The sequence below is a fragment of the Schistocerca gregaria genome, chromosome 3, assembly GCF_023897955.1.
Source record: "Schistocerca gregaria isolate iqSchGreg1 chromosome 3, iqSchGreg1.2, whole genome shotgun sequence".
Taxonomy (NCBI): domain Eukaryota; kingdom Metazoa; phylum Arthropoda; class Insecta; order Orthoptera; family Acrididae; genus Schistocerca; species Schistocerca gregaria.
In genome coordinates, this window is record NC_064922.1 from 252071623 (window position 1) to 252097502 (window position 25880).

Below are 25880 nucleotides of genomic sequence, written 5' to 3' on the forward strand. Positions count from 1 at the left end.
TACGTTAATCCTCAGGGGGGTACACGCTTACTTTGTGTACCATGTGTGTGGCAAGCACACGGAGCCCTAGCTAATATGGTATTTGCTTATACAACTTTAAACATCGGTACCATATTTCTCTAACACAGAATTACACAGCCATCTGATCATTTAACTGAGAGAGACAAATATTTATTTTACTACGCCAGTCACAGATGTTTACGCAATTACACAGTTGGATAACTTCACACTTATGAAATTGTATTTTTTTTTCGGAAGCATTGTGATACTATGAGAGCTTTGAATGATGTATTTGGGATGGGATCATGATTTTTAAAGTACGTTTGAGATAGATGAAGATTTTGACATGAGCAGAGAATTTCTTTTATCCTTTGAAATTATTGGAGGAAGCTACAACGATTTTGAGATTTGGCTGAGGTTTTATGATGTTATGATGACGATGTGTATTACGCTGTTGTGGTATGTTTATGATCAATAAGCTGATGCTATATGCGGAATTTGATTATGCTACATATTTATTATGATGAAATATTGAAGAAGTGTCTATGAATATGTATATGTGTAATAAAGCAAGGAATAATGAGTAGTGGTTAGGGACTCTGGTTTGTGAAAAAGGATGTTGGAAACCGAGGATCGTAGTTTAAGAGTTATGAAATGTGTGTATATGCGTGAATGTATCACTATTCTGGCGAAAATTTTTTGGACACTGTTATATTTACAGGATTTTATTTCTACATATTTGAAACGCAAATTCTCGACCTGTGAAATTTTTATATGAGACTGTCACTGTAGTGCAAAATGTTGTCATAAATATTTCTGTAAGGAAGTTAAGTGACCACCTGCACGTAATGAGTTGTGGGCACCCAGCTGCGCGGCAGTCGCCTGGAAAAAGCCATTAGTGTGTTCCTTTCAGAGGCACAGGTGGAGAAAAAAAAAGGGAGGCCTTTATCTTCGCTATTGACATTCCTTTGTAGAAAGCATCGCAAATACGACACGCTCAAAATTGAAAACATATGATTATACTGTGGAGCTCTTAATTTATGACATTTACTGAAATGAAATGATGAAAAATATTTTACATCTATTGTCTTTGCAGCTGAGAGATTGCTCATTTTGTTTAATACCTAGTTTCTAGCTGCACTGAAGCATTGGTTAAAATAAAATTTTATAGATGTACTAATATAAATATTTTATGCCTACAGATCCAGGAATAATAACTTTATAATCTACTTAAAAAAAGAGAGAGCACAAAAAGACATTTCCCTTCATAGGAATTGCATACATAATTTTTGTCAATGACTGGGAAACTTATTTAGTAGCATAAGTTCTCATGATGCATCACCCTAGTGTTAAGATGTGACATAGGTATTAAACATGGCCATTTTTACTGTAATATTTTTTCTGCTTGAGCTTTGTCATGTTTAGATATAAGTTATTGCATTTGCTGCTGCTGTTTGCCAGGCATAGTGCTACAAAATTTCACTTTGTATTACTCTGTTAAGCTAGTTTTACTACAGATTTATTTTTCTTGTTGCTGCACATTGGCTCATATTAGTTGTAATGTTGCATTGCTTGGTAATTTAGATTTACTGTAGCTTGCTTTGCCAATTTCCATTTTTTTGTCATTGCTGTTTGTGTTAGTTGTTTTGTGCTGCTGCATTGCCTCGTCCCTTAGTTTATGCATCTGAGCTCAGCACATTTAAGTTAGCTTAAGAGGGAGTAGCCTATATAAGAGAATGAGTTGCGATGAATTGGAAGAAATGCACTGAAAGGTTATACAAGAAAAGTACAGAAAGCAGGTATAGATAGGACTTTTTGGAAATAATGAAGAACGAAGGGAGATCTCGGAGAAGTAAAGAAAGTTTTGTTTGCAAAATACTGCAGTAACACAAACCCTGTCCTTACCTTGTGTTATCCCACTAAGTGTTTGTGTACCCTTGTGTATTTATGTTCTTCCTGTCTTTATAAGTTTATCTGTTAAGACTTATGTTGAGAATTTTTCTAATACTCAGCTACATGAACTATGATGAGGAATACTGTTATCCTCAAATGTAATTTGCATTAATAATATGTTATTTACTTTGTAAAGATGTTAGACATTATTAATTCTGTTCTGTTTCAGTGCTCATATGTGAAATTAATGTTTTGAAAACTATTCTCATTATTTTATATGTTTACTTATGTCATAATTCCTGTAAAACTGATGTATATGTTTATTTCTATTGTTTTGTAAAGCCCGTATTACTACAAATGTTATCTGTATTATTATGTTTTTAATGATGTATTTTGTACCTTTCTTAGTGTATTCTCATGTTATAAAATTGCAATTGACACCAGTTCATCGAATTAAGTAACTTGTTAAGTTACATTTCACTGCACACGTTTCTCTTGGTCATAGTATATGGACAATATGTGAGAAGTTGGAACTGCTAGTGTTTGCACGTGTGTTAATAATTTAGCAAGGGACTGATTAACAGCATTGCTGGTTCTAAGAACAATTCCAAAAACTTTCTGAGTGCACAAGTGGTGGTTTATGGACTTGCTATATTGTTCACAAGACTCTTAGATGGTGATTGTGTACCTGAACAGTCGCAACAGGTGGCTACTACCCATCTCTACAAGGACTGAAGTGGGTCTGCACCTTTGATGTCCCACCAATACCATTATTTCTACGAGGTCTGCACTGGGTCTGCCCCTCTGATGGCCCAACTATACCATACTCTCTACCAGGCCTACAGACTCCCCGATAACGTGTATATTATTTTACTTTGCTGAACTCATTTTCATTCCCTACTCCTGAGAACACGCCGGGGTATTGCAGAACAACCAAGCAAAACCGCCCGAAAATCATGTTCGAACATGGGGATTAAGTTTTATTTTACATTATTGTATTGTATTGTTTGTGTTTGAGTGTATTGAAAATAGGCTGTTTAGGTTCTTATATTGGTAACGCAGCCGCCACGTATCGCTCTGTATGAAAATCACTGGCTGTGCTGTGTGCAGTCTATGGCTGGTTTGCATTGTTGTCTGCCATTGTGGTGTTGGTCAGGGGCAGCTGGATGTTAATAGCGCGTAGCGTTGCGCAGTTGGAGGTGAGCCGCCAGCGGTGGTGAATGTGGGGAGAGAGATAGCGCAGTTTTGAAATTTGTAAGACTGGACGTCATGAACTGCTATATACATTATGACTTTTGAACACTATTGAGGTAAATACATTGTTTGTTCTCTATCAAAATCTTTCATTTGCTAACTGTGTCTATCAGTAGTTAGTGCCTTCAGTAGTTTGAATCTTTTATTTAGCTGGCAGTAGTGGCGCTCGCTGTATTGCAGTATCTTGAGTAACGAAGATTTTTGTGAGGTAAGTGATTTGTGAAAGGTATAGGTTAGTGTTTGTATGGGAAATTCTTTTGTAGGGATTATTGAAAGTCAGATTGCGTTGCGCTAAAAAAATATTGTGTGTCAGTTTAAGCACAGTCATGCATAATTTTTCTAAGGGGACGTTTCAGGATGTTTATGTACACTTGCCGTCCGAAAAGTACAGAACCGATTTATTCCTTGCGTATAGCAACTGTAAACAACAGACGTGCACTGGACAAGTCAGTTGTGAGAAGGGAAGTCGGAACGCCAGCACACCTTGACTCCGCCGGCCGAAGTGGCCGAGCGGTTCTAGGCGCTACAGTCTGGAACAGCGCGACCGCTACGGTCGCAGGTTCGAATCCTGCCTCGGGAATGGATGTGTGTGATGTCCTTAGGTTAGTTATGTTTAAGTAGTTCTCAGTTCTAGAAGACTGATGACTCAAAAGTTAAATCCCATATAGCGCTCAGAGCCATTTGAACCATTTGAACTCCTTGACTCCTGAACGAAAAACAACAACGACGCGAGTACGCCTGCCGCGACGTGACTGAAATGAAAAAAAATCTGACAACTATTCCACGCCCTCCCCCTCGGCGACCTCCAAAAAACGAGTCACGAGTGCGTGGGTGACGATACTTGATGTTATCGTTATCAATATGAATCTACATCAAGATGATAAATTGTAGTGTTGGTCTCTGGTGTTTCCACAAGACAACAGAATATGATACTATAATGCGCGAATTAAACGCCATCCCTTATAGGACAGTTTCACATGGCTGGGCCATAAAGCTTTAACTACCACCTCGCAAAGAAAAGAACAAGCTGAGAATAAGAAACTTTGAGACGTTTTAATCCTTCCCAACACATTCAAACTTCAATGACATATTTTCCCCAACGACTAACGATATGGCGGAGACTTCGATTCTAGAATTCTGTATTCTGAGTGTTAAGGACATGTCCCACGATGAAAAGGGGGGACAGTCACTGAGTGCATTGTTAGCACAAAATGGTGGGAGGAGGAGAGGGAAGAGGTGATGGGTATTTTGATAACTGAAAGGAGCAGAATGTTTCACCATGTCCTGTGCAGAATGGGCTGGGGTATTGCCATGGAACGTACTACAAGGTGTTAGAGATATACATACAGATATTTTTATAGTTGGTACCTTAATATGCATCCACTGCAGTGTTTTAAGTTGTTTTTTATCTGCATCTAACAGTCATCTCACAAAAACATAGCATAATTTTCTACCTGGTATTTTCTGTACAGATGTAAATGTACTGTATAGCTGTCAATATAGACTACCCACCTTACATTCATGCGTTCACACTTCATTACCTGATCTGCTGCCCAGGCGAAAATTAATGTTAATGGCTTGTTTATGCACTGTGTACTTGGCAGTACTAACCAACCAAAAACATACTGCTCCAAATAGCTATAATTATGAAGTAAATTCTGATGTAATAGTGTTGAGTACACAATGCTTAGTTATCAGTAGGAATGTCTGGACTTATACCCCTCACACCCTATGTAGCCCTTGAATAGCTTGTATGACACTTCCTGTTGAAAGCCTCCCACAGCCTTGTCAACATTGTTTTGAAGTGAGCTTATGAGAGTTGGGCCGTTACGAGTATATTATGACAGCGCCACGCCATGGCAGTCACAATAAAAGACTCAGCGTCAACTTTCCCCATAATAGTTGGGTAATCTTCTTTTTCAGTTGGGTGAAACTTCATGTTTTTATAGCCTGATTGGCTTCAGTATCTTGGGGGTACAATGGGCACCAGCGCTAGTCCATGGTAACACATCGTCAAAGTTTCCCGTGATGGGGAACGAATTAATTGCACAATTCCCCATTTCATCAATGGGATGAACCATTTGACTCTGAATCCTGTAGCAGTGTACGTGGGTTGGGGATTCACAATGAGATGACAAAAGTTATGGGATAACCCCTAATATCGTGTCGGACCTTCTTTTTCCTATCATAGTGCAGAAACCCGACGTTGCTTGTACTGAACCAGTTGCTGGAAATCCTCTGTGGAAATATTTGACCCATGCTGCCTCTATAGCCGTCCATGATTGCGAAAGTGTTGTTGCTGGTGCAGGGTTCCTTGCGCGAACTGCCCACTTGATTAAGTCCAGTAAATGTTGGATGTGATGCACTTTGGGCGATCTTGATGGACAAATCATTCATACAAATTGTCCAGAATGTTTTTCCAACCAATCGCCAACAACTGTGGCCTGATGAATGGCGCATTGTCACGCTCAAAAATCCCATCGTTCTTTGGAACATGAAGTCCATGGTCTCGAGGTAGCGGAACCTAACCATTTGCAGTCACTGATCGGTTCAGCGGGACCATAGGATCCAGTCCATTCCACGTAAACAGAACTCAAACCATTATGGAGCCACAAATAGTTTGCACAGTACCTTGTTAACAACATGGGTTCGAGACTTCTTGGGAACTGTGCCACACCCTCATCAACTTTTGCAACTGAAATTGGAACTCATCAGGCCACGGTTATCCAGTCGTCTAGGGTCCAGCCGCTATGGTTACGAATCCAAGAGAACCGCTGCAGGTGATGTGCTGTCAACAAAGACACTTGCATCGGTCGTCTGCTGCCGTAGCGCATTAACACTAAATGTTGAGGCACTGTCCTAACGGATGCGTTCGTCGTACGTCCCACATTGATGTCTGCGGTTTTTTCACGCGGTATTAGTTGTGTGTTGGCAATGACAACTCTTCGCAGACGCCCCTGCTTTGGGTCTTTAAGTGAAGGCCGTCGGCAACTGCGTTGTCTGTGCTGAGAGATAATGACTGAAATCTGGTATTCTCAGCACATTCTTGACACTGGATCTCATAATATCCATAATCATATCGGAAACCTTTTCACATGGATAACCTAAGTGGAATCGACAGCTCCACCAACGCACTGTCCTTTGATATGCTCTGTACGCGATATTATACTACCACCATCTGTTTATGTGCATTTCGTTCTTTCATGACTTTAGTCACTTCAATGTGTGTGTACCACTACTACGCAGATGTACCCATAAACAAGCAAGCAAACAAAAAATAAGTATGTGGCTCATATTTTCGAGATAAAACACTACTGGCCATTGAAATTGCTACACCACGCAGATGACGTGCTACAGACGGGAAATTTAACCGACAGGAAGAAGATGCTGTGATATGAAAATGATTAGCTATTCAGAGCATTCACACAAGGATGGAGCTGGTGGCGACATCTACAAGGTGCTGACATCAGGAAGCTTTCCAACCGATTTATCATACACAAACAGAGGTTGAACAGCGTTGCCTGGTGAAACGTTGTTGTGATGAATCGTGTAAGGAGGAGAAAATCGTACCATCACGTTTCCGACTTTGACAGAGGTCGGATTGCAGCCTATCGCGATTGCGGCTTATCGTATAGATACATTGCTGCTCGCGTTGGTCGAGACCCTATGACTGTTAGCAGAATATGGAATCGCTGGGTTCAGGAGGGTAATACGGAACACCGAGCTGGATCCCAACGTCCTCGTATCACTAGCAGTCGAGATGACAGACAACTTATCCGCATGACTGTAACGGATCGTCTAGCCACCTCTCGTTCCCTGAGTCAGCAGATGGGGACGTTTGCAAGACAACAACCATCTGCACGAACAGTTCGACGACGTTTCCAGTAGTATGGACTATCAGCTCGGAGACCGTGGCTGCGGTTACCCTTGACGCTGCAACACAGACAGGAGCGCCTGCGATGGTGTACTCAACGACGAACCTGGGTGGACGAATGACAAAACGTCATTTTTTCGGATGAATCCATGTTCTGTTTACAGCATCATGATGGTCGCATCCGTGTTTGGCGACATCACGGTGAACGCACATTGGAAGCGTGTATTCGTCACCGCTGGCGTACACCCGGCGTGATGGTATGGGGTGCCATTGGTTACTGTTCTCGGTCACCTCTTGTTCACACTGACAGTAATTTGAACAGTGGAAGTTACATTTCGGATGTGTTACGACCCGTGGCTGTACCCTTCATTCGATCCCTGCGTAACTCTACATTTCAGTAGGCTAACGGACGACCGCATGTTGCAGGTCCCGTATAGGCCTTTTTGGATACAGAAAATGTTCGACTGCTGCCCTGGCCAGTACATTATCCAGATTTCTCAACAATTGAAAACGTCTGGTCAATGGTGGCCGAGCAACTGGCTCGTCACAATATGCCAATCACTACTCCTGATGAACTGTGGTATCGTGTTGAAACAGCATGGGCAGCAGTACCTGTACACGCCATCCAAGCTCTGTTTGACTCAATGCCCAGGCGTTTCAAGGCCGTTATTACGTCCAGAGTCGGTTGTGCTCGGTACTGATTTCTCAGGATCTATGCACCCAAAGTGCGTGAAAATCTAATCACATGTCAGTTCTAGTATAATACACTCCTGGAAATGGAAAAAAAGAACGCATTGACACCGGTGTGTCAGACCCACCATACTTGCTCCGGACACTGCGAGAGGGCTGTGCAAGCAATGATCACACGCACGGCACAGCGGACACACCAGGAACCGCGGTGTTGGCCGTCGAATGGCGCTAGCTGCGCAGCATTTGTGCACCGCCGCCGTCAGTGTCAGCCAGTTTGCCATGGCATACGGAGCTCCATCGCAGTCTTTAACACTGGTAGCATGCCGCAACAGCGTGGACGTAAACCGTATGTGCAGCTGAGGGACTTTGAGCGAGGGCGTATAGTGGGCATGCGGGAGGCCAGGTGGACGTACCGCCGAATTGCTCAACACGTGGGGCGTGAGGTCTCCACAGTACATCGATGTTGTCGCCAGTGGTCGGCGGAAGGTGCACGTGCCCGTCGACCTGGGACCGGACCGCAGCGACGCGCGGATGCACGCCAAGACCGTAGGATCCTACGCAGTACCATAGGGGACCGCATCGCCACTTCCCAGCAAATTAGGGACACTGTTGCTCCTGGGGTATCGGCGAGGACCATTCGCAACCGTCTCCATGAAGCTGGGCTACGGTCCCGCACACCGTTAGGCCGTCTTCCGCTCACGCCCCAACATCGTGCAGCCCGCCTCCAGTGGTGTCGCGACAGGCGTGGATGGAGGGACGAATGGAGACGTGTCGTCTTCAGCGATGAGAGTCGCTTCTGCCTTGGTGCCAATGATGGTCGTATGCGTGTTTGGCGCCGTGCAGGTGAGCGCCACAATCAGGACTGCATACGACCGAGGCACACAGGGTCAACACCCGGCATCATGGTGTGGGGAGCGATCTCCTACACTGGCCGTACACCTCTGGTGATCGTCGAGGGGACACTGAATAGTGCACGGTACATCCAAACCGTCATCGAACCCATCGTTCTACCATTCCTAGACCGGCAAGGGAACTTGCTGTTCCAACAGGACAGTGCACGTCCGCATGTATCCCGTGCCACCCAACGTGCTCTAGAAGGTGTAAGTCAACTACCCTGGCCAGCAAGATCTCCGGATCTGTCCCCCATTGAGCATGTTTGGGACTGGATGAAGCGTCGTCTCACGCGGTCTGCACGTCCAGCACAAACGCTGGTCCAACTGAGGCGCCAGGTGGAAATGACATGGCAAGCCGTTCCACAGGACTACATCCAGCATCTGTACGATGGTCTCCATGGGAGAAAAGCAGCCTGCATTGCTGCGAAAGGTGGATATACACTGTACTAGTGGCGACATTGTGCATGCTCTGTTGCCTGTGTCTATGTGCCTGTGGTTCTGTCAGTGTGATCATGTGATGTATCTGACCCCAGGAATGTGTCAATAAAGTTTCCCCTTCCTGGGACAATGAATTCACGGTGTTCTTATTTCAATTTCCAGGAGTGTATATTTGTCTAATGAATAACCGTTCATCATCTGCATTTCTTCTTGGTGTAGCAATTTCAATGGCCAGTAATGTATTTAAAAACCTTGTATGTCCAATGCAGTACGTGCTGTCACATCTGAACTTGAGATGAGGCGCGTCTAGCCATCCTCTCGTGGCCTCTGCCTTGTAGCCTCATGCTCAGGAGGAGGAGATGCTGGTCTTGAGGGAAAGTGCGGCGGCTCCAGTTGCTGGACCCGTGGCTTCGCCACAGCAGCAGATGCCGCAGCTGACGGCGTCGCATTGCAACACCGACGCCAACGACGCCACTGGGCAACGTGAGACGCTCCCACACCGACGCGCCCTTTGATGTCGAGCCGCCGGATCCGTTACCACGCCCTTCTCTAATTAGCCGTCGTGCTTTTAAATATTGGAGCACCGGGTGACGAGGGCGCGCGGGTAACCTGCCGCCGCGTCCTGATACAGAAGTAGCGCCCTTGCGGAAGGTCCGCACCGAAAATACGGCTTTGCTGCGATCATTCTCTCGGCCTTCTGTAGTCGACAGAAGAGCCAGCACGTGCGGCTAATTCGGCTTTCCGGCATCATTAGTGGCGGATGAGAGAGCTGTGAGGTAGTACTGGTGAGCTCCCGCTAACACTACCTGTGACACACGGTAAAAACACGACTGTGTTGTAGCGTTTCCACTCAGGAGCCACTCTCCGGTGAGAGGTGTTCCGTTTCAGATCCTGGCATCGTTACTGACACAATGGCTTCGCTGGCTGCGTCCGACTTGTAACCTTCCGCTGCTATAGCTTAGGCCGTGCAGTACAAAGCCTCAGTCGCATTCTGGTAGTGGAGAAGTGACTCTAATGGGAAGGAAAAACTTTCTTACCCGTTAATTACAAAGATGTGAAATTCTCTTCCATCTTGTAATAAATCTCGTTACTGTATAATTTTTAAACGACTGTAACAAACATATAATTATTATAACCATTAACTATTTCTATGTTACCCATGGTCTTCGTACAGATGACAACACAAACACCTAGTCCCCGGGCACAGAAAATCCCCAACCCGGCCCGGAATCGCCCCCGTGAACCAGAAGCAGCCACCAGAGTTGGAGTAGCGCGTTCTTGACTTACTCAGTTGGTGAAGCTCTTTCTCTTGAATAGATCATCAGATTTATGTGAAACTGTTGTCATTTGTTTGTATGTAAATATACATCACATCTACCGATTTCAGTCCCATTCGGGTAATTCTCTCGTTGGCCACCGTCTGCTGTTTTTTTAAGAATGGCACGGTAGTGTGTGATGTCCTTAGGTTAGTTAGGTTTAAGTAGTTCTATGATGTTAAGTCGCACAGAGCTCAGAGCCATTTGAACCATCTTTGAAATATCGGGAAACATAATTTATTTTCACATGCGACTGTCTCAAGTTGGAGTCACTTCACTTAAACGGAGTGACACTCTACTGCGCTTGAGGCTATCAAAGAGTTACGTATTCTGTGCACCCTTCTCTGTGCACTTCCGGTAAAATTGGGTTGCTGACGCCCCACTTTCTAATCGTTAGTGATCTGACTTCCAGTAAAGCGTCAATTGCCTGATAAGGCTCTGCGGAATTGGCGTATACGCCCTGTGCAGCGATTTGCGTGTATCGAGAAATTGTGATATACTGACGATTCAACCTATGGTGCTGATCTCTAAAACCGGAATTATTGTATAATTTCCGATACATTAGTCTGTAATAGTGCATCTTGCGGCGTTTGTCATCCAACGTTCAATATCGGATAACTAGCGACGTGCTGCCGGCTTCACTAGCAACGTATCTATAACAGACTTCCAATGTATCCTATCCCGTCACAGACAGCGTGTAGCCGCCACACTAGGGCTTCATATATGCTCCATCTTTAAATGGGACTACCCTTCCGGTGATGTGTGCCCAAACAGTTTATAATGTAGGTAGCAGAATTGTCTCTCACTTTTATTCGAATGTCGGTTCTCTAAAGTTACCCTCACATTTATGCAGGTCCATTGTCGGCTCTCTTCTGACTATTACACGTTCACGTCTCTCAGCATTTGTAGTTAAACTAACCGCCAGCCGGAGTGGCCGCACGGTTCTAGGCGCTACAGTCTGTAACCGCGTGACCGCTGCGGTCGCATGTTCGAATCCTGCCTCGGGCGTGGATGTCTGTGATGTCGTCAGGTTAGTTAGGTTTAAGTAGTTCCACGTCCTAGGGGACTGATGCCCTTAGAAGTTAAGTCCCATAGTGCTCAGAGCCATTTGAACCATTTTTAAACTTACCAGCGGAGTGTACTGACGTTTTCCGAATCGAGCAGTGCGCCTGCGGCCTCGTTCGTTGTCTGCTGTGGTATACACTTGACAATGGAGCACTAATTAAGAATTTGACCCTCTAACACACGGTACGCGATTATCTATACTAATCTACCATTCCTTCAACAAACCAAAGTCTCCAATTGGTTTTCCGTAATGGTGAATATATATGTCCATTCCGTTTAATGCCGCTTGTTCATATAATTTATAAGTATTATAACGATTGGAAAGACTTCACTAATCTACTACTGATCTTGTAATCAGATACTGGAGGGTTCTTTTCGGCGTTCTGTGCCTCAATCGGTAAGGACGGAATCATTATAAGACCATTTCGATGTTCATCTGTCTGTCTGTACGTCCGACTGTCCGACTGCCTTTTTCTCAAAACGGGTAGATATGTATCATTTCGAAGTTTACATCACATACTAAGGTCCATCGTCCCTTGATGGTGTAAAGAATTAAAGGTAAGCCAGTGAACTCAAAAGATAGGCCCATTTAGGTCACATATTTAGCTACTTCCCGAAACCACTGATCAAAATCTATAGGGTAACTCCCGTTAACCTAGAATAACGAAAATCAGAAGGACAAGGTTTCGCAGTAGATGTGAAGGACAAAATCCGAAGGTTGTAAATTTCTAATTACATCAAACACACACACACACACACACACACACACACACACACACACACACACACACACACTTAAAATGTTCTGCCTTTCTTATCCGACTTCAAACATAAAACATTCTCGAAAGTCTTGGAATTTCGGGGTTCGATATCTAGCTATAGTTAATGTCGGTGACAGCCAAAAATAGTCGAAGTTCAAATTTCCAATGACGGATGAACTGTCTGTATACGTAATTAAATTTGTATGGAACCCTCAGAGCGCGAATATATAGGCTTATGCTGGTACAGCGGAGCTTCTCTTTTGAATAGGAATCATATTGCATTTGTTTGATTTGCCTGCATTTCAAGAGTATTGACACTGACTAAATCAAGTGAAAAGTATTTATAGGCCGTTTTCATTTCCTTACGATCATGATAGAAAGATACTTTCCGTGGACACTGATATCACGAGTGGAAAGTCTGATGCACAATGGCATGCGGGGAGATGACAGTTTTACTTGATGCCCATGTTGTTGTTGTGGTCTTCAGTCCTGAGACTGGTTTGATGCAGCTCTCCATGCTACTCTATCCTGTGCAAGCTTCTACATCTCCCAGTACCTACTGCAACCTACATCCTTCTGAATGTGCTTAGTGTAGTCATCTCTTGGTCTCCCTCTACGATTTTTACCCTCCACGCTGCCCTCCAATACTAAATTGGTGATCCCATGATGCCTCAGAACATGTCCTACCAACCGATCCCTTCTTGTCCAAACTATTTATTGTCCATTTTTCACTTCCATACATGGATACACTCCATACAAATATTTTCAGAAATGACTTCTGACACTTAAATCTATACTCGATGTTAACAAATGTCTCTTCTTCAGAAACGCTTTCCTTCCCATTGCCAGTCTCCATTTTATATCCTTTCTACATCGACCATCATCACTTATTTTGCTCCCCAAATATCAAAACTCCTTTATTACTGTAAGTGGCTCATTTCCTAATCTAATACCCTCAACATCACCCGACTTAATTCGACTACATTCCATTATCCTCGTTTTGCTTCTGTTGATGTTCATCTTATATCCTCCTTTCAAGACACTGTCCATTCCGTTCAACTGCTCTTCCAAGTACTTTGCTGTCTCTGACAGAATTACAATGTCATCGGCTAACCTCAATATACAGATTGAATAGCATTGGGAAGAGGCTACAACCCTGTCTCACTCCCTTACCAACCACTGCTTCCCTTTCATGTCCCTCGACTGTTATAACTGCCATCTGGTTTCTGTACAAACTGTAAATAGCCGTTCGCTCCCTGTATTTTACCCCTGCCACCTTCAGAATTTGAAAGAGAGTATTCCAGTCAACATTGTCAAACGCTTTCTCTAAGTCTACAAATGCTATAAACGTAGGTTTGCCTTTCCTTAATCTTTCTTCTAAGATAAGTCGTAAGGTCAGTATTGCCTCACGTGTTCCAGTATTTCTACGGAATCCAAACTGATCTTTACCGAGGTCGGCTTCTACTAGTTTTTTTCCATTTGTCTGTAAAGAATTAGTGTTAGTATTTTGCAGCTGTGGGTTATTAAACTGATTGTTCGGTAATTTTCACATCTGTCTTCACCTGCTTTCTTTGGGATTGGAATTATTATATTCTTTTTGAAGTCTGAGGGTATTTCGCCTGTTTCCTACATCTTGCTCACCAGATGGTAGAGTTTTGTCAGAACTGGCTATCCCAAGGCCGTCAGTCGTTCCAATGGAATGTGGTCTACTCCGGGGTCCTTGTTTCGACTCAGGTCTTCCAGTGCTCTGTCAAACTCTTCACGCAGTATCGTATCTCCCATTTCATCTTCATCTACATCCTCTTCCATTTCCATAATATTGTCCTCAAGTACATCGCCCTTGTATAGACCCTCTATATACTCCTTCCACCTTTCTGCTTTCCCTTCTTTGCTTAGAACTGGGTTTCCATCTGAGGTCTTGATGTTCATACATGTGGTTCTCTTATCTCCGAAGGTCTCTTTAATTTTCCTGTAGGCAGTCTCTATCTTACCCCTATTGAGATAAGCCTCTACATCCTTACATTGATGCCCATACCCAACGTTTATTAGTTCAACAGCCAACAACCTAAACAAGAGCGCCCAGAAATTAACATACCTTGTGCCATATACAAGATGTTGTATAATAATTATGACACTCATATAGACGTTATACACGTTAGATCATAAGAGTATCGTGCGCTGTAACGACCTACCACGACAAAAAGTAACTCAGCTCGCATTGCTAAGGAACTGTTGAATTTATCATGATGTACAGTGTTAGAGCGTAAATACGTATGTCGTAAAGTGCTCGATAACTGCTTCTCATCTGAAGGATGTTGATTAAACCGGTCACATCGTACGGACATAATTGAACGTCGAGAAATAGATGGAATGACGGAGTTTTGATAAGCAGTGCGGGCCATACCTTTTTGATCAGTACAGTACATCACCGAACGAAAAAAGTGTCGACTCGCTCGCAGTTCATGTTCTTTCACGTAGGTTCCCTCTACCACAATGCGTCATATCCACTATCTAGGTAATACGACACTAGCCTACCGTCTGTTACAAAACTACCTCAGCAGTTCCATCCTTCTATGACACGAAGTCCATTCTGTCGATAATCGAGCTACACCGCTATTGAACGCAAAAAAAATTAAATAATGGAGGGAGAGAGAGAGAGAGAGAGAGAGAGAGAGAGAGAGAGAGAGAGAGAGAGGGAGGTTTTAGTTAGTTCTTAGGTGACGTCGGATAGTCGACCACTCTACTGAAAGTAGAGACCATGAAGCGTATCTTGAGAAAGATGTATTGTTTTTCAGTTCTTAAAAAATTCTGTCGATGAAATAATTCATCTGTGAAAAATCCATGTCATAACATATGTTACCATCAAAGAGTAGGGAATTAATATTGGTTGTAATTCAGAAACAATGTATACGGGAAATGTTAGAGAGAAGTGGTAAACCGCATTCAATTTTTTGTAAAAAAAAAAAGTCCGAAGAGAAGCCTTCCTCTTCTTGTAACCTTCTTCAAATGTTGCTTGCGAACGTTTAGGATGTAAGAGTGATAACAATCTGTAATTTATCTCATTTGTTGTATAATAATGTGTATGGATTCTCTGTATAAACTTTAAGTACTGAAATATTTATTGTATTGTATGAGTTTTATGTTGCAGATGAATCTATTGAAAACTGTGCACACATTGTCTGAAGGCAGAACGACCGGTAGCCTATTGTATCGTGTAGCTTAAATACTAAATTCTTAAAAGGTGGAACCTGCAGACAGTTTTCTACGACGTTCGAACTGATACTTATTTCAACGTTTTACGCGGATATCAGTTTTAAATTTTCAAAGAAAAAATGCTTTCAAAAAATGATGACGTACAATACCCACCAGAGCCCGACATATCAAAAGAAAGATACTAAGCGATGGGCTACAAAATACAATGAAGGTGATACAGGTAAATGATTGTTGTGTGATGTGTATTATAATAGTGATGTGTCTTTCCCTAGGCAAATCTCTATTCATGCAATACATCCTTTTTGCTGAATTTAACTATTTTTCTCAATTCATTATCTGCCAGGGAGCAAAGATACGTTGCAATGAGTAAACAATAAATAATATGTATCGGTAATGGCAGATGTGTTCTGTATTCTAGTGGTGATGGTTGCGATTTTTTAAATGAAGCTAGCAGTGTTTTCAAGTCTGTGACTGATAAACATCACAATAATTAGACAAGGAAATTACGCCAATAGGAAAGGTTGTACGCGTTCTCTATAAGAACAGAAAGGAAAACTACACCGAGCGGGGTGTCGCAGAGGTTAGCACGCTGGACTGACATTCTGGAGGACGACGGTTCAAACTCTAGTCCGCCCATCCTCATTTAGGTTGTATGTGATTTGCCTAAATCGCTTCAGGCAAATGCCGGAATGGTTCCTTTGAAAGGGCACGGCCGATTTCCTTCACCACCCTCCCTAACCCGATGGGACCAATGACCTCACTGTTTGATCCTCTCCTGCTAATCAACCAACCAAGCAACCAAAATTAGCCGGCCGCGGTGGTCTCGCGGTTCTAGGCGCTCAGTCCGGAACCGTGCGACTGCTACGGTCGCAGGTTCGAATCTTGCCTCGGGCATGGATGTGCGTGATGTCCTTAGGTTACTTAGGTTTAAGTAGTTCTAAGTTCTAGGGGACTGATGACCACAGCAGTTGAGTACCATAGTGATCAGAGCCATTTGAACCATTTTTTTTTAACCAAAATTGCCGTGTTGCGCATTCTCGAATTGGGGAAGGTTGCGGAATGAAAATCGGCCGTGTCTTTTCTAAGGATCATACCAAAAGTAATTCAAGGAAATCATGGGAAGACTAAATCTTCGTGGTCGGACGTGGATTCGAACCACCGTGCTTTCGAATACCGGTCCAGTGCCTTTATCAGTGCACCCACTCTTTAGGTGTTTTAATTTTTTTCTACTTTACTGTACCTACGTGTATCGCTAATAATTGTTTTCTGCTTAACGATGCCACAAGCGTTACAGTATTTTACAGACCACAGCTATGAATGTGCAAAGTGAAAAATAAATATGTGAAATCCTTGGGATGGTTGCAATTGGCCGTTATTTCGAGTTTCCTCTGCTTAGCGATGCTATACGCATCGCAATATTTTAAAGACTTCATGTGTTGTTACCCACAGTGGAAAATAAATATGCGAAATCCTTGTGATAGTAACAAATGGCCCCTAGTTGCAGTTCGTACGTGCAGTTACACATTACTGCAGTTACGTCCCACGGAAAAAAAGATTAGAATATGAAATGAGCGCAAATTGGACAAAATAGCGTGGATCGCAATATGCGGGCGTGGTAAACCGTGCGAGTGTGGGCGACTGCAGGGAAACACAGAGCGACGTGCCCGCTGTGCTGGTGCAGCCTAACCTACCCGTCATACATCAGACTTAATTAAACTGCACAGCAGCGGACGCCCGCCCGGCCAGCGCATACACGCTCTTCTACCAGTTCTGAGAGTGAGAGAATTTTTTTGCGTTTTCGTTTTACGCAGACGGCGGCGTAATTTTGCGAGCTGCGCCGGCCCGCCGCCACGTCCATAACGCAGCGGCGGTGGAATTAAACGTCAGACCGGCGGGCCGCGCAGAGACCGCAGGCGAAAGCGCCGATTGTAATCCACGCCAAGCGCGGGCGAAGCGGGTTGCCGGCGTTGCAGGGGCTGTGGCGAACCCTAGCAACGACGTCACGTGGCGAGGAAGCCGTCAGGGCGAGACAAGCGAGTCATACTTTGTACGAGCGTTCCATTAACCTCTCACAGTTTCACGAGGCGTGCTGAAACACACTGGGGTGACGAAAGTAATGGGATACCTCCTAATATCGTGTCGGACTTCCTTTTGCTCGGCGTAATGCAAGAACTCGACGTGGCATGGGCTCCCTTGTAGAAATATTGAGCCATGTTGGCGCTACAGCACTCCATAATTGCGGAAGTGTTACTCGTGCCGGATTTTGTGGATGAATTGACCTCTCGATTGTGTCCCATAAATAAAAAACTTTGAACATAGCTGCTAGGGTTCAGTGACCGTGCCAGAATTAGAAAAAATAAGTCGTCGGTCACAAATATTAAGTCAAAATTGACCAGGTTTCGACCCTGCTATGAGCGTCGTTTTCAGAATTAAACTAACTGTTCTAAAACATAATAGGTATATAAGACAGTAATGAACTAAAGTGTGTACTGACTGACAAGAGATGCAGTACTTACGAGTCACATTCTAAAAAAATCTAAGCCGGAAAGTTGAAGTCACGAAAAGCTGTAAATAAGATAAGATGGCGAGACGCTAAGGGCTGCTCGTACCTGAGTGAACAGGGGTTGCAGAAAAACTCTTTCCTGTCAGTACACACTTTAGTTTATTAATGTCTTATATACCTATTATATTTTAGAACAGTTAGTTTAATTCTGAAGACGCGCTCATAGTAGCGTCGAAACCTGGTCAATTTTGACAATATTCGTGACCGAGGGCTTATTTGTTCTAATATGTTCCATAAATTTTCGTTGGGATTCACGTCGGGCAATTTGAGTGGTCAATCATTCGCTCGAATAGTCCAGAATGTTCTTCAAAACAATTGCACTCCATTAAAATCCCATCGTTGTTTGGGTACATGAAGTTCATGAAAGGTTACAAATGGCCTTCTAGTTGACAGTTATAGCCATTTACAGCCAAAGATCGGTTCATTTTGAACAGAGAGCCCTGTCTCTCCCATGTAAACACAGCCCATACCATTACGGAGCCACCACTTGCTTGCACAGTGCCCTGTAGACAACTTGGGTCCATGGATTCCTGGGGTCTGCGCCACACTCGAACGCTATCACGAGCTCTTAGTAACTGAAGTCGGGACTCATCTTACCACACCACGCTTTCCAGTCACCGAGGGGTCCAACCGATATGGTTATGAGCATAGGAGAGGCATTGCAGATGACGTCGTGCTGTTATAAAAGGAAATCGCGTTGGCCGTCTGCTGCCACAGCACATTAACGCCAAATTTCGCCATCGTACGTTCCACACTGATTTCTGCGGTTATTTCCCGCAGTGTCGCTTGTCAGTTAGCACTGACAACTGTGCGCCGACGCCGCTGCTCTCGGTCGTTAAGTGAAGGCCGTCGGCCACTGCGTTGTGTGAGGAGAGAGGTAACGCCCGAAATTCGGTATTCTCTGCATACTGTTGACACTGTGGACCACGGAACGTTTTTCGATATTGAATGTTCCATGCCTGTATCTCCAACTACCAATCCGCGTTCAAAGTCTGTTGATTCCCGTCGTGCTGCCATAATCACATCGGACACCTTTTCACATGAATTATCTAAGTACAAATGACAACTCCGCCAACGCACTGCCCTTTTAGTAGGTAGTACTACCGCCGGCTGTGTGAAATCACTATCCCCTCGATTTTTTCACCTCATTCTAATATAGGGGAAGGACAGATACGAGCGCCGATCAGTTTTCTTTTCTTAACATTCTAGAAAGCAGAAACAGATGGTTCTGCTGAAGAAGAGGAGTACACTTGCGTGTTGCTTTACAAGTAACTATTGATACAATCGCGCCGGCCGTTGTGGCCGAGCGGTTCTAGGCGCTTCAGTCTGGAACTGCGTGACCGCTACGATCGCAGGTTCGAATCCCGCCTAGGGCATGGTGTGTGTGATGTGCTTAGGTTAGTTAGGTTTAAGTAGTTCTAAGTTCTACGCTACTTTTGACCTCAGATGTTAAGTCCCATAGTGCTCAGAACCATTTTTTTTTGTGTGTAATCGCGCTTCTTGCTGTAATCAACCAGCACGGCCTTTTGCCATCGTCTTGGTACCAGCACGAGTACACAGTCGCTGATGAATAGCTGTTACCGAAACCCGGAATGCTTCGGCGGCAATGCATCGAAATGAGACATCTATTCACCAACAAGCCGGATCTGGCGCGTATAAATATTGGCCGTCCAGAGGGCAAATCTCTTTGAATCTGGTATCGATGCAGGGTGCACCATCGCTCTAAGATCGTCATTGCTCAGCAACTACCACTGGAGCCGCTACCTCCGTTCACCATGGATTTGGGTCGCCTACTAGGGGTTCAGCCACAGTAACGACATATCGAGAGTCGAACTGAGGCCCTCCCAACTTCAGGTTCACCGGCCGTCCACCAAACCAGAAACTGCTAGCTAGACGCTGAGGCCGGTGTTCACACGGTGGGTGTCTATTGGCACTCCGGGTATTTCCGATTGGGTCACAATTGTCTGTAAGCTGAACGTGAATTGAACTATGTCACGTACCCAGTTGAGAACCCACTGAACCCTTACACAGTGATGAGAAATCCATTGTTACGTGAACATCTATTGTTACCAATGCTTCATAGGAATTTTTGTCACTATAGTGACACGTTTAACAAACGTCTAGTAAGTCTGGCTAAAATGTGCATTAATAAAGAAAAAGGAGCATTGTTTTGTAAAAGTGACCTACCTACGTATGAATAGTAATAATTCTTTAAACCAGTCAGATCGGCCCCCGTCTCCGAGAATACGTTCGGTGCCACACAGGACAGAATCAACTGTATACACAAGCATACTGAAATTATCTTCCTTGCTCAGGTACTGTTGTCAGAATGGTAGCTTCAAAGAAATCAAAATGCGATCACGAGGCAATAAAAATTTCGAAGGGGTCTTGGGTGGAAAATTCAACATCGCGGGAGCAGAAGGGCAGTTTTCTGTCCCTAGGAGCTCATGAGGAGAATGTCTTCCTGCCCTTCAAAATGGAAAAATACACCAATAGGGCAGATTTATAGACCCTTATTCGCGTAATTTGTGCGACTGTCCGCCAAATTAAGTTGATAACAATGAAACAACAAGGGAGATGTTTGTTATTATGGATGTTTTGAATTACGATTCCTGCTAACAGTGTTTCTTGACAAACTACGTACTGGGCATTAGTCTTTTTTATTTTTTATTAATAAGATGGACATAGAACCATTAGCACAATAAAACCCCGGGATCAGTGTCCTGGAATGGTCTAAAGCCAAAACGTAATTCATCGTTGCCACCGATGATGTACAATATATAGACTTGTGTTGTCATTTAGGTTATGGGGACTCAGATTTTAACTGAGTGTAGACATCCAGTGATGGGTAAAGCCACAAAGGAGTGCAAACGGTTCAAACGGCTCTGAGCACTGTGGGACTTAACTTATGAGGTCAACAGTCCCCTAGAACTTAGAACTACTTAAACCTAACTAACCTAAGGACATCACACACATCCATGCCCGAGGCAGGATTCGAACCTGCGACCGTAGCGGTCACGCGGTTCCAGACTGTAGCGCCTAGAACCGCTCGGCCATTGCCACCGGCCAAAGGAGTCAATGTTGTAACAACCTCTACTAAGTTGGTTGAATTGTACGTCTACGATGCACCACCATATGACACACTGTCTAGGCGGCGCATACGCTTCCACTGTGATCAAACAAGTCTGAAAAGCAAAGAACGAAGTGTTAGATCACCTCTGTAAAGAACCGGGAATCCCAAGAGAAGTGGAGACCTTGGAGTTCCAGGGCTGGCATTTCACAATCGAGCTGATAGACGGAAAAGTGAAAATCAATCATTTGATCTATTTTCAACATCCTGCAAGAATTTACGACATGCGACTGTGACTGCTCACACCCATACAAACTGCTCTCGGAGATGAGGTGTCAGTGGGAACGTTGCAGCTGTGTAAGGCCAGTTCAGATGACATCTTTAGCAGCCTAATCACCTTGACGAGTATTATATATGAATCGCTATGATCCCAGTACAAAAGAGCAAAGCAAGCAGTGAAATCATACAGATTTGCCACCGCCGAAAGAGCTTAAGATCCAACCCGTGTCGCGAAAGGTGATGCTGAATGCTTTTAGGAACTACCATGGTGGTGTGCTAATGTATTATGCTTATGAAGGGCCAATCGTCATAGGAGTATACTACCGTAAAATGTTGGTCAGGGTACAGGAGGCTATCGAGACATTGCGTCGTGGGAAGCTGTCCAAAGGGGTGCTTTCGCTCCACGGCATCTCCCCGATTATATGTACATGGTTCTTTGGGCTGTCATATTTAGCCTCACCTTACGTACTCTAGGGTCATGGCACCCAGACATTGCTTCCTCTTTCCTGGAATGAAGAATGCATTCTGTGGCAACGAACTGATATTATAACTGGGATACTGGTCGGACACACAATATCCAGACTTCTACATCCGAGGTCTCCGGTGGTTCATCTATCACTGGAAAATATTTTGTCACATTGAAATGCGGAGATGTAGAGAACGCCGTCATCGTTACAGCTTGATTCTTCGAAGAGTTAATCACAACTTTATTGATACCGGTCGTATATATTCTCTTAATGAAATACTGTAATATCCAAAGGATAAAATCATCCAAATTTATACCTTCTGGAAAAATAGTTAAGGAAACAAACTATCGTACATTAATGGAATTCGTCTTCGATAATTTTATCCTCTGTAAATTGTCTCGTGTTAAGAAGCAAGACTGTGTTGCACGGATCCGAGGGGCGCAGAGAAATCGCTGCCCTCGTCGCTTCTCGCTAACTTCTGCGCATCAGCTGCCGTCCCGAAGTTCTCGACAAAGCTATTAATCAACCCATAAAAACGTCGCAAGAGTGTGATTGGCCAAGTTCCCTCCGACAACAACAGTTCAGCGAGAGCCCTAGATAAGAACGATTTCCTGAGCGCAACTTTCTGACGGAACAAACAAAAAGCGGTTCGCCTGAGGTTCTTTGGATCTCCGGACTCAAGCACGGTTAAACATCACGGTTTTGTCTTAGAGCTGTAATTTCCTGTCAACTGGATCAGTTCTTGGCGTCCCACACGGTTAAGTTAATTCACCTTTACCCCGAAGCACACAACTGACATAGGGCGCCTTATGTCCAAAATAAGTTAAAAAAATAATGGAAGGTACTTTTCTTCCAAATCAAGACTCTAGTTATTCCATGACAACTTCTAAACCGATGAAAAAGAGTAGCTTCCACTGAGGGTAATTCCAAGTCTAGAATTTTCCAGACATCATCTACATTTTTGATCGGCATCAATGGTTGGAGATGTGGCAGTCGTTGTGGTCGGAATTTTCTTTTACCGTTCAGATTTGTCGCGATGTATATGGCTGTATTTTGCAGCATAATTTTCTTTATTGTGCCAGGTTTAAGAATTTGTCTTTATTTATGGCAGTTTTCTCAAATTTATTGGCTAAGCTTTTGCGGTACATTGCCGAAATTCTTTAGATTTGCAGAATGCTAAACATTTCACAGTGGTGAATTCGTTTCCAGATAATTTACATGAATTTAGCGAACATAATGAAATTCTCTGTAAACACTTCGAATTATTGGTTACGAGAAATTAACATAAACGACGTCCTGTGAATTGCAGATAGTCCGAGAGCTAACTACGTAACCCAGCGATTGCATTTGCTAGCTGGTTTTACGGTACGCTTTGAACATTGTACGAAGCTTATATCTGTCCATTCGTAATGCATTTTAGTCTTTGTGTAAGTGAATACGCTTCAGTCAGTATATGTACGTGTGTGCGTCCGTGCGTGCGTGCGTGTGTGTACATGAGTGTGTGACAAATCTAATATACAGCCTTGTTCCGATACCTTCCTAATGTGGTAGTATATTGGTCCAAAACAATAAATATTCATGTGACTCTCACTTGATAAGAATCCAATATTCCAGCAGAGCATAACCATATCGATGTGAGCGTAGTATAAAATATAAAGTAAATTTAGTTATTTTAAATAATTCACACACACTGTGCAGTTTTTGTATGTTGCAGTAACTTAATATAATGCACAGCTCATGAGACTGGATATTTTTGGCCCTGACTGAAAGGAAAAGGACGAAAACAGTCGCCAAATTAGTTGACGAATGGCTATTGTTTGGTAGTAACTAGAATACTATCTTATTTTCTTGTATGTAACATAGAGCCACGTAAGGACTGGAGGTAGATGAAAGCAAAGTAAATTTTTCAGGTTAGAAAGTTAGATTAAGAACCTAACGATATTCACGAGGAGAAAATTAGAATGCTGATACGTGCGGATGCACAGCTTCGTAAAGACGACTTAGACTTATATAATAGATGTTACGTTCTTAGAAAATAAATGCATAATACTGATGAATTGGTTTAAAGACTTGAGCCAAGACACGTATATTCGTACCTCTGTTACTACACGAGAGCGGGAAGTAGCGTGATGAAAGACTGGTAATGAAATGTTCATTCATTCTTTATTTACACCTTATGTGATGCGCAATATTGTCTTTATGTAACGTTTAGCAGTAAAATATTTAGCAACCTTATGAGAACTCATGTATCTGTCCTACATCTTCCATTAAACCATCAGACTCCCAGACCTATAAACAGTATTCAAGGATTAGTCACTCCCCCCAACGCTAGTGTCTGAATCACTTCACTCACACACACACACACACACACACACACACACACACACACAGGCTCGCGCGCGTGGTTACAGACGCATACACGCGTTAGGATATCCCATTTATCTCGACGCCTTGGTTAACTTATTATACAATAGCAAAATAAACAAACATGTATGAAGCAAAAGTTGTTTGATTACTAGGGTGACATTAACAAGCCACACTACCTTTTTGTGAACTGGTTCGTTACAAAGATACGAATAGGTCGTTTTTAAGCAGCACCCTATACTTTTTATTCGATAATACACTGTCCCTTCTCAGGACTTGTTTAACAACGTATCACTGTCTACCGTTCATATAAATATGACGTTATTATAAATGTGACACGGAAGTGACTTCGATCCTCCTGCTGTCGCGCAAGGTGCTGTACTTGGGGTAAAGTAGCTCTTCCACTTGCTGGAGCTGACAGTAAACAAATGGCACACAAGGAAAATGCACGACGCTCATTCAGTCAAGCGTCTTCAGAAGAATGTTTGTGTGATAACAATGTACACCAATGAAGAGACGGCAGAAATGCTAGTCGTGTATGGAGAAAGTAAGTTAGCGGAAGAGTAACTGCGATAGTGTTTCCATAAATAACATCAATAACAATCCATCCTTCTGCCTATCGGTGAAAGGAATCAAACACTGTTTGAAACAAAAAACAAATGGTTCAAATGGCTCTGAGAACTATGGGACTCAACTGCCGAGATCATCAGTCCCCGAGAACTTAGAACTACTGAAACCTAACTAACCTAAGGATATCACACACAACCATGGCCAAGGCAGGATTGGAACCTGCGACCGTAGCGGTCTCGTGGTTCCAGACAGTAACGCCTAGAAGCGCACGGCCACTCCGGCCGGCTGTTTGAAACACAGTAATTGTTCATGAAGTACCACTAAATCACCCTCCCTATCAAAAGGATCTCTCCGCTAACCCTCTGCTGTTAATAGCTTCACACTCCTCCCAGGATTTTCGTTCAGAAAATGAAGCACATCATACGGTCTTGCATCACAGGCGCGTCGACAAAAAAGGCGTCCCGGCTGAACAACTAATGAGATAATTCTCAGCAACATGAATATTTTTCTGCGTAGTTGTTAAAAGCTCACAGATAACTTTCAATTGTCAAATCGTAGCTGAGCCTCGTATCCAACATGTCACTTCTGGATTAGCAGAGTAAAGAAAATGTACTCAACTAACACTCAGCATAGCAGAAGTAAAGCCATACGTGACATAATTTGTGTAAATGGTAACACTTTACATACCCAGAGTTTCGAGAAATTCGCTGTGAAAAACACATAATAACACGTGTGAAACTACAAATCATCACATCTCAAAACTACACCACTGCTAATGCTCAGATTAGTTCGTAGATAGAGTGTTTTGATAACAAAAGGTATCCAACTATTGCGTTGAGCCTGATGGCGTATCACCGACACAACGCTTTTGCTTATATGGCAACCACGCGTCTGTCAGACCTTCTTGTGAGCAACAGTTCGAATGTGAGTAACTACGAGACTGCGAACAATGAGTACTCCTATCTCTCAACATATACCGTCTATTTGCATAACGCCCTGTATGGCAGCGATATTTCTAAACTTCGTATAATAGGTACCATGGGAAACGTCCTGAAAGCGGGACATCAAGTTATGAAGTTTCTCAGCACAGTCAGAATGGAAGATGGCTTTAGACTAAAATTCCGGACATCAACAGAATAAATTTTACTACCACGCGGCAGGCACCCGAGA